At 41.0% G+C, this 14,568-nt stretch overlaps 1 long non-coding RNA gene across 1 annotated transcript; it reads right to left on the bottom strand.

Annotated features, from left to right (window-relative positions):
• Window positions 1-8,677: 8,677 nt before the first annotated feature.
• Window positions 8,678-9,897, bottom strand: LOC110539145 (uncharacterized). The gene is made up of 4 exons (XR_002475873.3): window positions 9,692-9,897; window positions 9,392-9,587; window positions 9,198-9,291; window positions 8,678-9,104 (listed from the first exon to the last, which is right to left on the bottom strand). It is a non-coding gene; the product is annotated as an uncharacterized LOC110539145 (long non-coding RNA).
• Window positions 9,898-14,568: the final 4,671 nt, after the last annotated feature.

Genomic DNA, 14,568 nt, shown 5'->3' with positions numbered 1-14,568 from the left:
CAACCTGTACACCAGGAATGGGAAACTCCAGTCCTCGGGGGCCTGATTTAGGCCAGGGGCAAGGCCCCAATTTACATCTACCCGATGTAGAACAGAACTCAACTATGATTTTTCACATCCCCAATGTCTCCCATTTATGAAATGGATGGGGTGTACAAATATTTGACTGCAAAAGTGATTACGTTTATACAGTGCCTTGCGAAAGTATTCGGCCCCCTTGAACTTTGCGACCTTTTGCCACATTTCAGGCTTCAAACCTAAAGATATAAAACTGTATTTTTTTGTGAAGAATCAACAACAAGTGGGACACAATCATGAAGTGGAACGACATTTAATGGATATTTCAAACTTTTTTAACAAAGCAAAATTATTCAGCCCCTTTACTTTCGGTGCAGCAAACTCACTCCAGAAGTTCAGTGAGGATCTCTGAATGATCCAATGTTGACCTAAATTACTAATGATGATAAATACAATCCACCTGTGTGTAATCAAGTCTCCGTATAAATGCACCTGCACTGTGATAGTCTCAGAGGTCCGTTAAAAGCGCAGAGAGCATCATGAAGAACAAGGAACACACCAGGCAGGTCCGAGATACTGTTGTGAAGAAGTTTAAAGCCGGATTTGGATACAAAAAGATTTCCCAAGCTTTAAACATCCCAAGGAGCACTGTGCAAGCAATAATATTGAAATGGAAGGAGTATCAGACCACTGCAAATCTACCAAGACCTGGCCGTCCCTCTAAACTTTCAGCTCATACAAGGAGAAGACTGATCAAAGATGCAGCCAAGAGGCCCATGATCACTCTGGATGAACTGCAGAGATCTACAGCTGAGGTGGGAGACTCTGTCCATAGGACAACAATCAGTCGTATATTGCACAAATCTGGCCTTTATGGAAGAGTGGCAAGAAGAAAGCCATTTCTTAAAGATATCCATAAAAAGTGTTGTTTAAAGTTTGCCAAAAGCCACCTGGGAGACACACCAAACATGTGGAAGAAGGTGCTCTGGTCAGATGAAACCAAAATTGAACTTTTTGGCAACAATGCAAAACGTTATGTTTGGCGTAAAAGCAACACAGCTGAACACACCATCCCCACTGTCAAACATGGTGGTGGCAGCATCATGGTTTGGGCCTGCTTTTCTTCAGCAGGGACAGAGAAGATGGTTAAAATTGATGGGAAGATGGATGGAGCCAAATACAGGACCATTCTGGAAGAAAACCTGATGGAGTCTGCAAAAGACCTGAGACTGGGACGGAGATTTGTCTTCCAACAAGACAATGATCCAAAACATAAAGCAAAATCTACAATGGAATGGTTCAAAATAAACATATCCAGGTGTTAGAATGGCCAAGTCAAAGTCCAGACCTGAATCCAATCGAGAATCTGTGGAAAGAACTGAAAACTGCTGTTCACAAATGCTCTCCATACAACCTCACTGAGCTCGAGCTGTTTTGCAAGGAGGAATGGGAAAAAAATTCAGTCTCTCGATGTGCAAAACTGATAGAGACATACCCCAAGAGACTTACAGCTGTAATCGCAGCAAAAGGTGGTGCTACAAAGTATTAACTTAAGGGGGCTGAATAATTTTGCACGCCCAATTTTTCAGTTTTTGATTTGTTAAAAAAGTTTGAAATATCCAATAAATGTCGTTCCACTTCATGATTGTGTCCCACTTGTTGTTGATTCTTCACAAAAAAATACCGTTTTATATCTTTATGTTTGAAGCCTGAATTGTGGCAAAAGGTCGCAAAGTTCAATTGGGCCGAATACTTTCGCAAGGCACTGTAGATATTGTGATGCACCCCTAAACTCAGAAAGTGCAGAATAATATCTGGCTGGAGGTAGTTGGGCCGCACAGGCTCATGTAAACCCAATATTGCAAGCTATGATATTGCAAAAATATGGAATACAAGTAGTTTTCTGTCCTACATACACAAACAAACAGCATTAGGATATCATAATACATTTTGGTAATACAACCTGTAAACACAGAGATACAATAAGATGAAATGTAAACTATTCATGTTAATGATGAATGCAAGTGGGCTCAGACATCAGAAATAGATTTTTTGGGGTCCATGGTTCCTTGAAAGATTTTGTTACTTTAGCTCCTACTCTTGTAATTAAATATCAGGGGCCACCACAGATTATCTTTGGGGCCACCATGGATTTTGCCTCAAATCCAATATGGCATCCAAAATCCAATATGGCTGTCATTGTACCATTTGATGGAGGATAAATAAATGGAAATATGAATTTTGGAGATGATAGGCATTTACTTCAGAATTTTATACAACACTCATGCCCATAAAGACTGCTTTGGTGTATTCTTATTCCAAAATGGCCAACATGATTACATTCAAACACCTTCACCTGCATATAAATTGTCCTTGTTTATTTTGTATTGTGTTATTCTGACTTTAAAAGGGTTTCATAAGGCTCTTTGGTATATCTAGGAGTGGCACTGCCTTGCCTCTGTTGTGTCGAACAGGGTAAGGGTTAAGGTTAGAGTTAGGGTAAAGTTTGGAATAAGGGTTATGGTTGGGGTTAGGGTAGGGGTTAAGGTTAGAGTTAGGGTTAGGGTAAGGGTTAAAGTTAGAGTTAGGGTTAAGGTTAGAGTTAGGGTAAGGGTTAGAGTAAGGGTAAGGGTTAGGGTTAAGGTTAGAGTTAGGGTAAGGGTTAAGGTTAGAGTTAGGGTTAAGGTTAAGGTTAGAGTTAGGGTTAAGGTTAGAGTTAGGGTAAGGGTTAAGGTTAGAGTTAGGGTAAGGGTTAAGGTTAGAGTTAGGATAAGGGTTAAGGTTAGAGTTAGGGTAAGGGTTAAGGTTGGTAGATAGTTAGTTTGTTGAAATGCAGTATACTGTACAGATGGACTATCTAAAAAAGTGTTACCAGCCAGTGTCTGTCCTGTATGACAGGCTGGTTATTGGGGCTGTGTTGGGTTTTCCAACTCTACAACAGTTGGGTGCAGGCACTCAGCAGATGCAGCTTGCATGACAAGGAGACCCATTGACTATCTGGAATGTTATCTCAGCCTGAATGATGTAGGGGATACTCAAGTAGTGAAATGGTTGGTTGTCTGGTTGTGAAGGAGAGTCTATGAAAGGGCTGTGACAAACAGACCTGCCCTTAGATCTTTCAAACACCTAACTGACAAATGGGTAGAGTCTTTTATGTTGAATGTGGCAGAAAAAAATGCTTTAGGTCATGCCCTACATATTCCTTTGAAATTCGGGTAGGAGGATAATTTGGACAATATTAACTATGGGTGGTGGCTGTGATTACAGTCTGGAGCAGGCCCAGCAAGAGGTAATGTGAGTGACAGAACCGGTGAGGGCGACCACAGGTTGATTAGATGATATGCAGAGCAGAGTTTCCCAAACTTGGTCCTGGGACCCCCCTTTGCGGCCCACTTTGTTTTTTGCCCTAACACTACACATCGGATTCAATTAACCAAATCATCATCGAGCTTTGATTATTTAAATCAGCTGTGTAGTGCTAGGGCAAAAACCAAAACATGCACCGGGGGGCCAGGATCAAGTTTGGGAAACCCTGACTTAGTGTAGGCCATAGACTATGACTAAGAAGCGTTATGAGGGACGTAGCACAGCTCCACACAAATATACACTGATCAAAAATACAGTATAAAACGCAACATGCAACAATGTCAAAGAGTTACAGCTGTTCATATAAGGAAATCAGTCAATTGATATAAATTAATTTGGCCCTAATCTATGGATTTCACATGACTGGGAATACAGATATGCATCTGTTGGTCATAGATACCTTAAAATAAAGTTAGGGGTGTGGGATCAGAAAACCAGTCAGTATCTGGTGTGATCACCATTTGCCTCATGTAGCGCAACACATCTCCTTCGCATAGAGTTGATCAGGCTGTTGATTGTGGCCTGTGAAATGTTGTCTCACGTCTCTTCAATGACTGCACAGTTGGCGGGAACTGAAACACTCTGTCATACACGTCAATCCAGAGCATCCCAAACATGCTCAATGGGTAACATGTCTGGTGAGTATGCAGGCCATGAAAGAAGTGGGACATTTTCAGCTTCCAGGAATCATGTACAGATCATTGCAACATGGGGGCATGCATTATCATGCTGAAACATGAGGTGATGACGGCAAATGAATGGCATGACAATGGGCCTCAAGATCTCTAAAACGAGGAGGCGGCTTGTGGCTGAGAATTTAACATTCAATTGTCTAGCAACAGCTCTGACGGACATTCCTGCAGTCAAAATGCCAATTGCTCGCTCCTTCAAAACTTGAGAAAATTGTAGCATTGTGTTGTGTGACAAAACTGCACATTTAAGCGTGGCCTTTTATTGTCCCCAGCACAAAGTGCACCTGTGTAATGACCATAATGTTGAATCAGCTTCTTGATATGACACACCTGTCAGGTGAAAGGATTATCATGGCAAAGGATAAATGCTCACAAACAGGGATGTGAACAAATTTGTGCACAAAATGTGTAACAAAAAATATGCTTTTTGTGCAATTGGAACATTTCTGGTATCTTATTTTACAGCTCATGAAACATGGGACCAACAAATTACATGTTGCGTATATATTTTTGTTCAGTATACATTTGAAGATGATGGCTGGGCTTTGATGGACAGTAAAGGGTTTGCAGAGGAGGTGAAGCTGGTCAAGCACATTGCACAAAGGCCAATATCTCACAGTCAATCCCCAGCCACCATACACAATGACATACAGCGTCGTTGTTTAAATTTGGCAATCCTAAGGGGCCTTTTATTTGCTATAGATGGCATATGTCCTTAAAGCGATGTTGGGATTACTGCACAGTTTTCCAGACCACTGCATGAGTCACCCTTTCATGAGAGCTCATTATACACATGCAAGTCCAGTTCAGGTATCACATGGGCTGGTCAGCCATGGTTAGTAGCAAAATGGGTACAAATGAGGGCAATGCACACAAGCACTTTCCAGATGGCATTTTGGCTGTTAAATGGCTTGACCTGCGGCAGTCTAGTTTCATGGTGTCTCTGTCTGTAGCAACTGCCAGAGGGGAGGGCTGATGATGGAGTGGGCCTATCGAGCACAGTGCTGGGAGATTCAGGATGGCATTGGCATCAGATAGGTACAATTCCTATCATATGTGAAGGCCCAGTAAGTTAATGGCATTTGTTGTCAATGAGTGTCAGGTTGTGTTGGTTCAATGTGGTGAACACTTGCCTAATTAACAGCTTGTCATCATATGTGGTTGCATCCTCCCCATCAGTATTATGTCACCAAGTCAACATATATGGCAACTCCAGACAGACACACAAACAGGATAGTGGACATGGTTTTCTGGAGAGAAAAAAATGTGCCAGCTCAACCTGAACAGGATAAGAGTGCACAACATCCCAATGTGCATCATCACTGGCCGTGAGCCAGTGGAAGGTCATGCTGGATTACTTGGTGTTGCCATGCCAAGTAGTCTGTTGCCATGCCAAGTAGTCTGCTGCCTTTTCACTATCCAGACAAAGGTGTTCAAGTTTAATTATGGCAGGCATATCGGATTCCCAACAAAGCTGAATTGCAAAAGAAATAGTCATATGAACAGTACACAAATTTGAATGATGTCGCTCATTTAAAACATGTCTAAATATGGGTGATTTAACCACCATTTAATGGTACAGTATTGTGGCAGCCATATTGGATTTGGAGTCAAATGTAGGGGCCTGTCATTTCAAATACTGCCTCACTGCCTTCCTGAAGACAAACAATGTATACGAAATGCTTCAGTCTGGTTTTAGACCCCATCATAGCACTGAGACTGCACTTGTGAAGGTGGTAAATTACCTTTTAATGGCATCAGACCGAGGCTCTGCATCTGTCCTCGTGCTCCTAGACCTTAGTGCTGCTTTTGATACCATCGATCACCACATTCTTTTGGAGAGATTGGAAACCCAAATTGGTCTACACGGACAAGTTCTGGCCTGGTTTAGATCTTATCTGCCGGAAAGATATCAGTTTGTCTCTGTGAATGGTTTGTCCTCTGACAAATCAACTGTAAATTTCGGTGTTCCTCAAGGTTCCGTTTTAGGACCACTATTGTTTTCACTATATATTTTACCTCTTGGGGATGTCATTCGAAAACATAATGTTAACTTTCACTGCTATGCGGATGACACACAGCTGTACATTTCAATGAAACATGGTGAAGCCCCAAAATTTCCCTCGCTAGAAGCATGTGTTTCAGACATAAGGAAGTGGAAAACTTTCTACTTTTAAACTCGGACAAAACAGAGATGCTTGTTCTAGGTCCCAAGAAACAAAGAGATCTTCTGTTGAATCTGACAATTAATCTTAATGGTTGTACAGTCGTCTCAAATAAAACTGTGAAGGACCTCGGCGTTACTCTGGACCCTGATCTCTCTTTTGAAGAACATATCAAGACCATTTCAAGGTCTTGATCTTTGTGGGCTATACTCAGCCTTGTCTCAGGATGGTAAGTTGGTGGTTGAAGATATCCCTCTAGTGGTGTGGGGGCTGTGCTTTGGCAAAGTGGGTGGGGTTATATCCTTCCTGTTTGGCCCTGTCCGGGGGTGTCCTCGGATGGGGCCACAGTGTCTCCTGACCCCTCCTGTCTCAGCCTCCAGTATTTATGCTGCAGTAGTTTATGTGTCGGGGGGCTAGGGTCAGTTTGTTATATCTGGAGTACTTCTCCTGTCCTATTCGGTGTCCTGTGTGAATTTAAGTGTGCTCTCTCTAATTCTCTTTCTCTCTCTCGGAGGCCCTGAGCCCTAGGACCATGCCTCAGGACTACCTGACATGATGACTCCTTGCTGTCCCCAGTCCACCTGGCCGTGCTGCTGCTCCAGTTTCAACTGTTCTGCCTTATTATTATTCGACCATGCTGGTCATTTATGAACATTTGAACATCTTGGCCATGTTCTGTTATAATCTCCACCCGGCACAGCCAGAAGAGGACTGGCCACCCCACATAGCCTGGTTCCTCTCTAGGTTTCTTCCTAGGTTTTGGCCTTTCTAGGGAGTTTGTCCTAGCCACCGTGCTTCTACACCTGCATTGCTTGCTGTTTGGGGTTTTAGGCTGGGTTTCTGTACAGCACTTTGAGATATCTGCTGATGTACGAAGGGCTATATAAATAAATTTGATTTGATTTGAGATAATGTCCCCCGGCCAAATAGTGTCCCCCTCTGCATCACAATGGGATTTGATAAACTATTAGCGTCCATTTCTATATCAACAGTGTGATGACCTAATGATTAGAATTTTGGAGATCAGTACAGCCTAAATTACGTCATTTTCATCATTGCTATGCAAACAAGGCTGATTTCCACAAGAAGTTTAGTTAAGCTAATAAAATTAAAACATTCATTTGAACTACTTTTGGGTACCTTGTTAACATTACAACATGAAATCCATGTCTTAAACATTGCTACATTTCAGAAATGGCAAAGAAAACATGTAATCTGCTTGACACTTTAAAGTTACTTACCTTACACATCACGAAGTCAGATAATTTCAACTCCATTCATATGCAAATCTTTTTGATTCATACACTGGCTTGACTGGCTGTCATGTTTTTATTTTGACCTGCCTGTAGAAAGTTGGTGGAATCGTCCTTTAATTCATGGCTACTTGCTCAGCTGTGCCAGCAGCGCTTTAATTAGGTCATGTGGAAATGTCTGACAGATCTCAACTCATGAAAAGGAGGAAATCTGCGCTTTCTCTTCCTCAACTCCGTCTAATCCAGACATGCGTCCATGACTCAACGTAAATCCACTGAATCGGTTACCTTCCATCTGAACTATCTGTTGCGATCGGGAGAGCGGGCCATCAGTTATTGTTTATAGTTATTACCTCGGAGCGCATTCTTCAAACCTATTGTGTTATGTAAATGGCCAATGATCACGGCCCTACAGATCATCACAGGCCAATTATGCCATTGATATATGGTTACAATATAATTAAATGGCATGTATATATGAAGACTAACCTAGGATGAAATATGAAATGTAATGATTTGCTGAACTGATAAATTCTGATATCAAATTGGAGATTATAGATTTAATAACTGATCTATTGATTTGCATTATTCTCATGATTATGATGAATGGTTATGACCTTAAATGACTCCATTCTGCTTCATATTGCATTCCTATGGACCCTTATTGCTGAATTACCTCATTCTGTTAATGAGAATGATTTATGATTTGACTTTCTGATTTGAATTTGATTGGATACATGTTATTCTGTTTCCTTTGTTATGCAGTACAGACAAACTACCCAGTAAATATACCACTTTGTGGTTAAAGGAATTCCTGCCTCAATCTCATCCATTCCTCTGTCACCTGACCCGTGACCACCTGTTCACCTTCACTGTTGTCAGTCATCCTACCTGTCCAGCTACCCACACAGATTCCAATAACCTTTCACTGCTCTTCCCTACAGTGAAATAATACTTTTGGTAGTCCTCTATGATTAATATTCTCTCTTGCATATCTCATTAGTTCACCCTTTTGGTTGAGTATATATGTATCTATTGTAGGTCCTAGGATACAACAATGAACAATGTGGAACTAATAAATACCAGCAAAGGATACCTTACAACTTACAATAATGAACACCTTGTGAAACAGCTGTGAAAACCAACCTGGCAATATTTAAAATTTGATTACAAACAATGATCGTTTTTGCTACAGTTGTGTCATTAATTTATTTTCACAGATTATTTTGTGCACTCATATGGCAACCATAGACTAAAATACTGAATTCTGGTGTGTGGAATATAGAGAACGTGGTTGCTGTGTGGGTGGGAGGTTCTGCCTTTCAATTGTTCTCAACAGGTAGCCAGTCTCAGAAGGGGTGGCTTGAAGAGGGAGACTGCAAAGTCCAGGTACTACTGCTCTCTTTGTTCTTAGTGTTTTTAGTTCATCGGTGTATCTCACCTATTATGTGCCCAGTATGATAGAGCAATAACTTATAACGTTCTTAGCAGATAATGACAACATGACAACAACAGTAGCTGTAGATGATGTAATGAAAAGTTGGAGGGTAGTTGGTAATGGAGGACATCAGGTGGATCCACGTTTGGGTGTTGGGCAGAACCCCTAGCTCCTGGAGAACGGGAAGAGGGTAGGAGACATTTTTACAAGCTTAGCTTAACTACCATTTCTTGCTTTCTCAAATGTCAACCAAAGCTTAACATACTTTGTCTATGGGGCTTCACTGAAGTGTAGGGCGGCAGTGCTTCCAGTGGTCGACCATCCAACTGCATAATATTGTTGGCTTCCACGAGGTAACCCTAGAAAGGCAAGAGCAAAATGTCAGTGTTAGGGAAACTAAAACTAGCTTCAGAGTATTGTGTGCAATGAAAATAGTTATCTGAGATTTTTTATATTCACTTCAGCAGATGGTGACGCCAGCTAGGAGCAAAAGAGCAGCGAGGTTTCCCAGGTCTCGCCTTCCTTTCGTCCTTCTTCCAAACCAAGTAATAACCAAGTAATTTGCCCGGATGTCGTAGCACTTGGTCCCCTTCTTGATTCTTCTCCGGTAGCTTTCCTTCCATTTCTCCTGAGGCTTGTCCATGTTCAGTTTCACCTTGATTGATGACAGGATTACATGCAATTATATTTCATATTACAAATACATTTCTTACATATCTCTTGGATGGCCAGAAAATAACAGCGGACAATCATTTTTACCTGATCAAAAACCTGTACATCCTTCTCCGTCAGTCCCTAAAGGTAGTCCGTTGGAGTTGTAACGATGTACGCTGAGAGTCAGGAAGCAAGTTCAGGGAGTGAGTGTTTCAATGAAACAAAAGGAACATAATACAAAACAAGACACACGAACAGCACACAGACATGAAACAGAAACAATGATGCCTGTGGAAGGAACCAAAGGGAGTGACATACAAAGGGAAGGTAATCAGGGAAGTGATGGAGTCCAGGTAAGTCTGTCGACAAGCAGGTCCGCATAACAATGGTGACAGGTGTGCGCCATAATGAGCAGCCTGGGGACCTAGAGGCCGGAGAGGGAGCACATGTGACAGGCGTTCTGATCTGGTTTGACAACTTCCACCACATCAGGTTTCAGTGATCTGAAAGTACATTATACAAAAATAGCAATAGACAAACAAGAACACTAAGTCAATCACAAATTTGAAAGGTTACTACTTTTACTCATTCATGGGTTTTTCTATATTTTTTTGTATTTTCTACATTGTAGAATAATAGTAAAAGCATCAAAACTATGAAATAACACATGGAATCATTAAGTAACCAAAAAGTGTTAAACAAATCAAATATGTTTTATTTTAGAGTCTTCAAACTAGCCACCATTCGCCTTGATGACAGCTTTGCATACTCTTGGCATTCTCTTAACCAGCTTCACAAGGAATGCTTTTCCAACAGCCTTGAAGGAATTCCCACATATGCTGAGCACTTGTTGGCTGATTTTCCTTCACTCTGTGGTACAAAATATCCCAAACCATCTCAATTGGGTTGAGGTCGGGTGATTGTGGAGGCCAGGTCATCTGATGCAGCACTCCATCACTCTCCTTGGTCAAATAGCCCTTACACAGCCTGGAGGTGTATTTTGTGTCATTGTCCTGTTGAAAAACAAATTATAGTCCCACTAAGCGTAAACCAGATGGGATGGCGTATCGCTGTGGAATGATGTGGTCGCCATGCTAGTTAAGTGTGCCTTGAATTCTAAATAAATCACAGACACCATCACACCTCCTCCTCCTTGCTTCCCGGTGGGAACCACACATGCAGAGATCATCCGTTCACCTACTCTGTGTCTCACAAAGACAAGATGGTTGGAACCAGAAATCTCAAATTTGGACTCATCAAACCAAAGGACCGATTTCGTATTTCTTGGTCCAAGCAAGTCTCTTCTTCTTATTGATATCCTTTAGCAGTGGTTTCATCGCAGCAATTTGACCATGAAGGCCTGATTCACATAGTCTCCTCTGAAAAGTTGATGTGTGAAGCATTTATTTGGGGTGCAACTTTAATAAACGTATCCTATGCAGCAGACGTAACTCTGCATCTTCCTTTCCTGTGGCGGTCCTCATGAGAGCCAGTTTCATCATAGCGCTTGATAGTTTTTGCGAATGAACTTGAAGAAACTTTCAAATTCTTGAAATGTTCTGGATTGACTGATGTCTTAAAGTAATGATGGACTGTCATTTCTCTTTGTTTATTTGAGCTGTTCTTGCCATATAAAGCAACCATTGCAAAAATACTCATCAGGGCAAAATTTGAATTGGGACACTTACCAATCATGTGCCATGGTGAAACAACTGATGGGCTTCAACTCCGGCGCCACAGTCTTTGCCCTCTCAAACTAGTGACAAACAGTGTGTGCTCTCTGATATGACATTCATTAAAATCATAATAATTTCAGATATCATAGAATGTGATTGATAAAAAAAATTTATTTCACTTGCCCAGGTGTCCACCTCCTTGACAATTCCTGATCAGAAGAAGCGTAAGGTTGATTTTGGCAATCATGCGCTTCCTTCCGAAATGGCCAACATGCATCTCGGTCAGCACGGCCTCCTTTTCCTCCTTAGTAAAAATCACCCTCCTGTGTGGCTGGCCATCCTTCACCCGTAGGTAGCAATGATTGCAAAACAAGTTGGAAGAGAAGAGTTGTTGAAATACTGAAGTCTAAGTACATTTGCACTGCTGTCTTTGTCTTTCTCTCTCCATCTCGCTCCCTGTCTATCTTCCACCTCTCTCACTTTCATCCTTTCTTTCTCACCCCCCTCCCGGGTCTATCTAGTGAAGACACCTTGTTAAGGGCATTTGGAATTACCATAATTGCTTACACATATCTATTTGATTGATCAGGTCTAACTTATAGCTAGACACCTCAATATGACAGACATATAACTATATAAATGGAGGCTGCTGAGGGGAGGATGGCTTTAGAAACCACGTGTTTGATACATTAACTCCATTCCAGACATTATTATGAGCCATCCTCCCCTCAGCAGCCTCCACTGAACTATATGTATAGTTTGCAACTACCTAACGTTAAATGGAAAATGGTTGTTGAAAAATGGTTGTACACAGCTAAATCTATCCAGTTATCCAACAGAAGTTAACTGCTTGACATTACACTGAATTGTGAATTTCTCTGAATGTTGCGCCTCTTGTCGAGATCAGTGGTGTCATCATAGTACTTCGCCTGGATAGCTGACCAGGCAGGCTAAGGTATATACAGTACGTAAGTACAGTAGCCAGCAAAGTCAATCTAACAACAGCTTAAATTATTTATTTCTATATAACGACAAATACGTGGTAAAGAAAGAGTTATCTTTCCAGTATTTTCAGTCCTCTGAAGCAGCAGGTAATCAGCACGTTGTCACCATCAAAAACACTATCTTTAGGGAGCAATTCTGAGGTAATAATTGTGTGCGGACTGAGCGAGCGCTTATGCATTGAAATAGAACTACAACTGCCCGCATCCTCCTTCCTTCACGACCTCTACGAGATAAAATTGAGGCAAGCAACCAGCATAGCAACGGACGCTTTAGTTCATTATGTAATCCTGTCAAAATGTTGCAAGTACTTGCAACAGCCCTATCAACAGAAGCTAGAACTCATCAAATCCCATTGTGACGCAAAGGGGGACACTATTTGGCCCGGGGACACTATTTGGCATGACATGCCCCCTAATGTAATTACAAGAGTAGGGGCTGAACAAATAAAATCCAAAGAGGAAACGTTATGTTATGTTATGCTCAGTGTCTGAGCCCACATGTTTTTCTTAGAGACGATTTAGATTAGCAACAACATAAAACAAATTAGTAGCTGTATGTATTTTACGCCAGGCAGGAAAATACAGGACAAAATAACAGCTAATTTCACTTGTCTATTAATCAGTTGCCAAAAAGTAAAGCTTACATTCATCATAAATAATAGTTTCCGCCTATTGTATCTCTGTGTCTACAGTGTAGTGCAGACAACAGAGTACTTGTATTCCAAATTGTTTAAATTTGCTTGCAATATTGGGTCACATGAATTCATGCAGCCCATCCCCCCTTCAGCTATGTATTATTCTGCACTTTTTTTTAACTTAAGGGTGTGTCACAATATCTATAAATTGAACCACGTTTAAAAAGACATAAGAGATGTTTAAAAAACAGTACTTTGAAATAAAGATACATTATATAAAGGATTATGGTAAAAGGCGTGGGAGTACCTTAAATGAAATTTTTGGCAACAAGGCAAACTCGGCCCATCCTTCATTGAATTAGATGGTTCATTCGTCACAAAACCCTCTGATATTGCCAACTACTTTAATCACTTCTTCATTGGCAAGATTAATAAATTGAGTCTTCCTACTCATGCATAACTGACCAAATAATGAAAGACAAACATTATCATTTTTAGTTCTGTTGTTGTCTGTCAATAATGGCAAACCCTCTGGTATTGACAACTTGGATGGACAATTACTGAGGTGGTAGCGGACTATATTGCCACTCCTATTTGCGATATCTTCAATCTGTCTAGAGGAAAGTTTGTGCCCTCAGACCTGGAGGGAAGAAAAAGTAATTCCGCTACCCGAGAATAGCAAAGCACCCTTTACCGGTTCAAACAGCCAACCAATCAATCTACTACTGGCCCTTAGTCAACTTTTGGAAAAAAAACGTGTTTGACCAGATACATTGTTATTACACTGTAAAGAGTTTAACAACAGACTTTCAGCATGCTTATAGGGAAGGACACTCAACATGTACAGTACTGATGACAAATTACTTGATGATTGGCTGAAATAAATGAATAATGAAAATATTGTGTGAGCTGTATTGTTAGACTACAGTGCAGCTTTTGATGTTATCAATCATAATCTATTGCTGAAAAAACGTATGTAATGGCTTAACATCCTCTGCCATATTGTGGATTGAGAGCTTACTATCTAATAGAACACAGAGGGTTTTATTTAATGGATGCCTCTTTAACGTAAACCAGGTAGTGTGGTGTTCCTCAAGGCAGCTGTCTTGGCCATATACTGTTCTCTATTTTTACTAATTGCCTACCACTACCATTGAATAAAGCCTGTGTGTCCATGTATGCTGATGACAACACTATACATGTCAGCTTCCACAGAAATTTAACTTCTTATGGCTGGGGGGCAGTATTAAGTAGTTTGGATGAATAAGTTGCCCAAAGTAAGTGGCCTACTCCTCAGTCTCAGTTGCTAATATATGTATATTATTATTATTGGATAGAAAACACTCTAAAGTTTCTAAAACTGTTTGAATGATGTCTGTGAGTATAACAGAACTCATATGGCAAGCAAGATCCTGAGGAGAAATCAAAACAGGAAGTGAGAAATCTGAGCTTTGTATGTATTCACCAGAGTCCCCAATGAAATCCCCTTGAGATATTAATGATGTTGCACTGCCTAGGGGTTCCACTAGATGTCAACCATCAATAGAAATTATAATGAGACTTCAATGGTGTTGTGGGAGTGAATGATAGCAAAATCAGTCAGGTGTCTGGCAGTCAGCCATTTTCTGATCATGCATATTCCTCATGGTAGTCACTTGCGTTCCATG

This window comes from Oncorhynchus mykiss, chromosome 12 (genome assembly GCF_057628025.1).
Source record: "Oncorhynchus mykiss isolate SJ-2025 chromosome 12, ASM5762802v1, whole genome shotgun sequence".
Lineage (NCBI taxonomy): Eukaryota > Metazoa > Chordata > Actinopteri > Salmoniformes > Salmonidae > Oncorhynchus > Oncorhynchus mykiss.
This window is presented reverse-complemented; position numbering and strand designations above follow the sequence as displayed.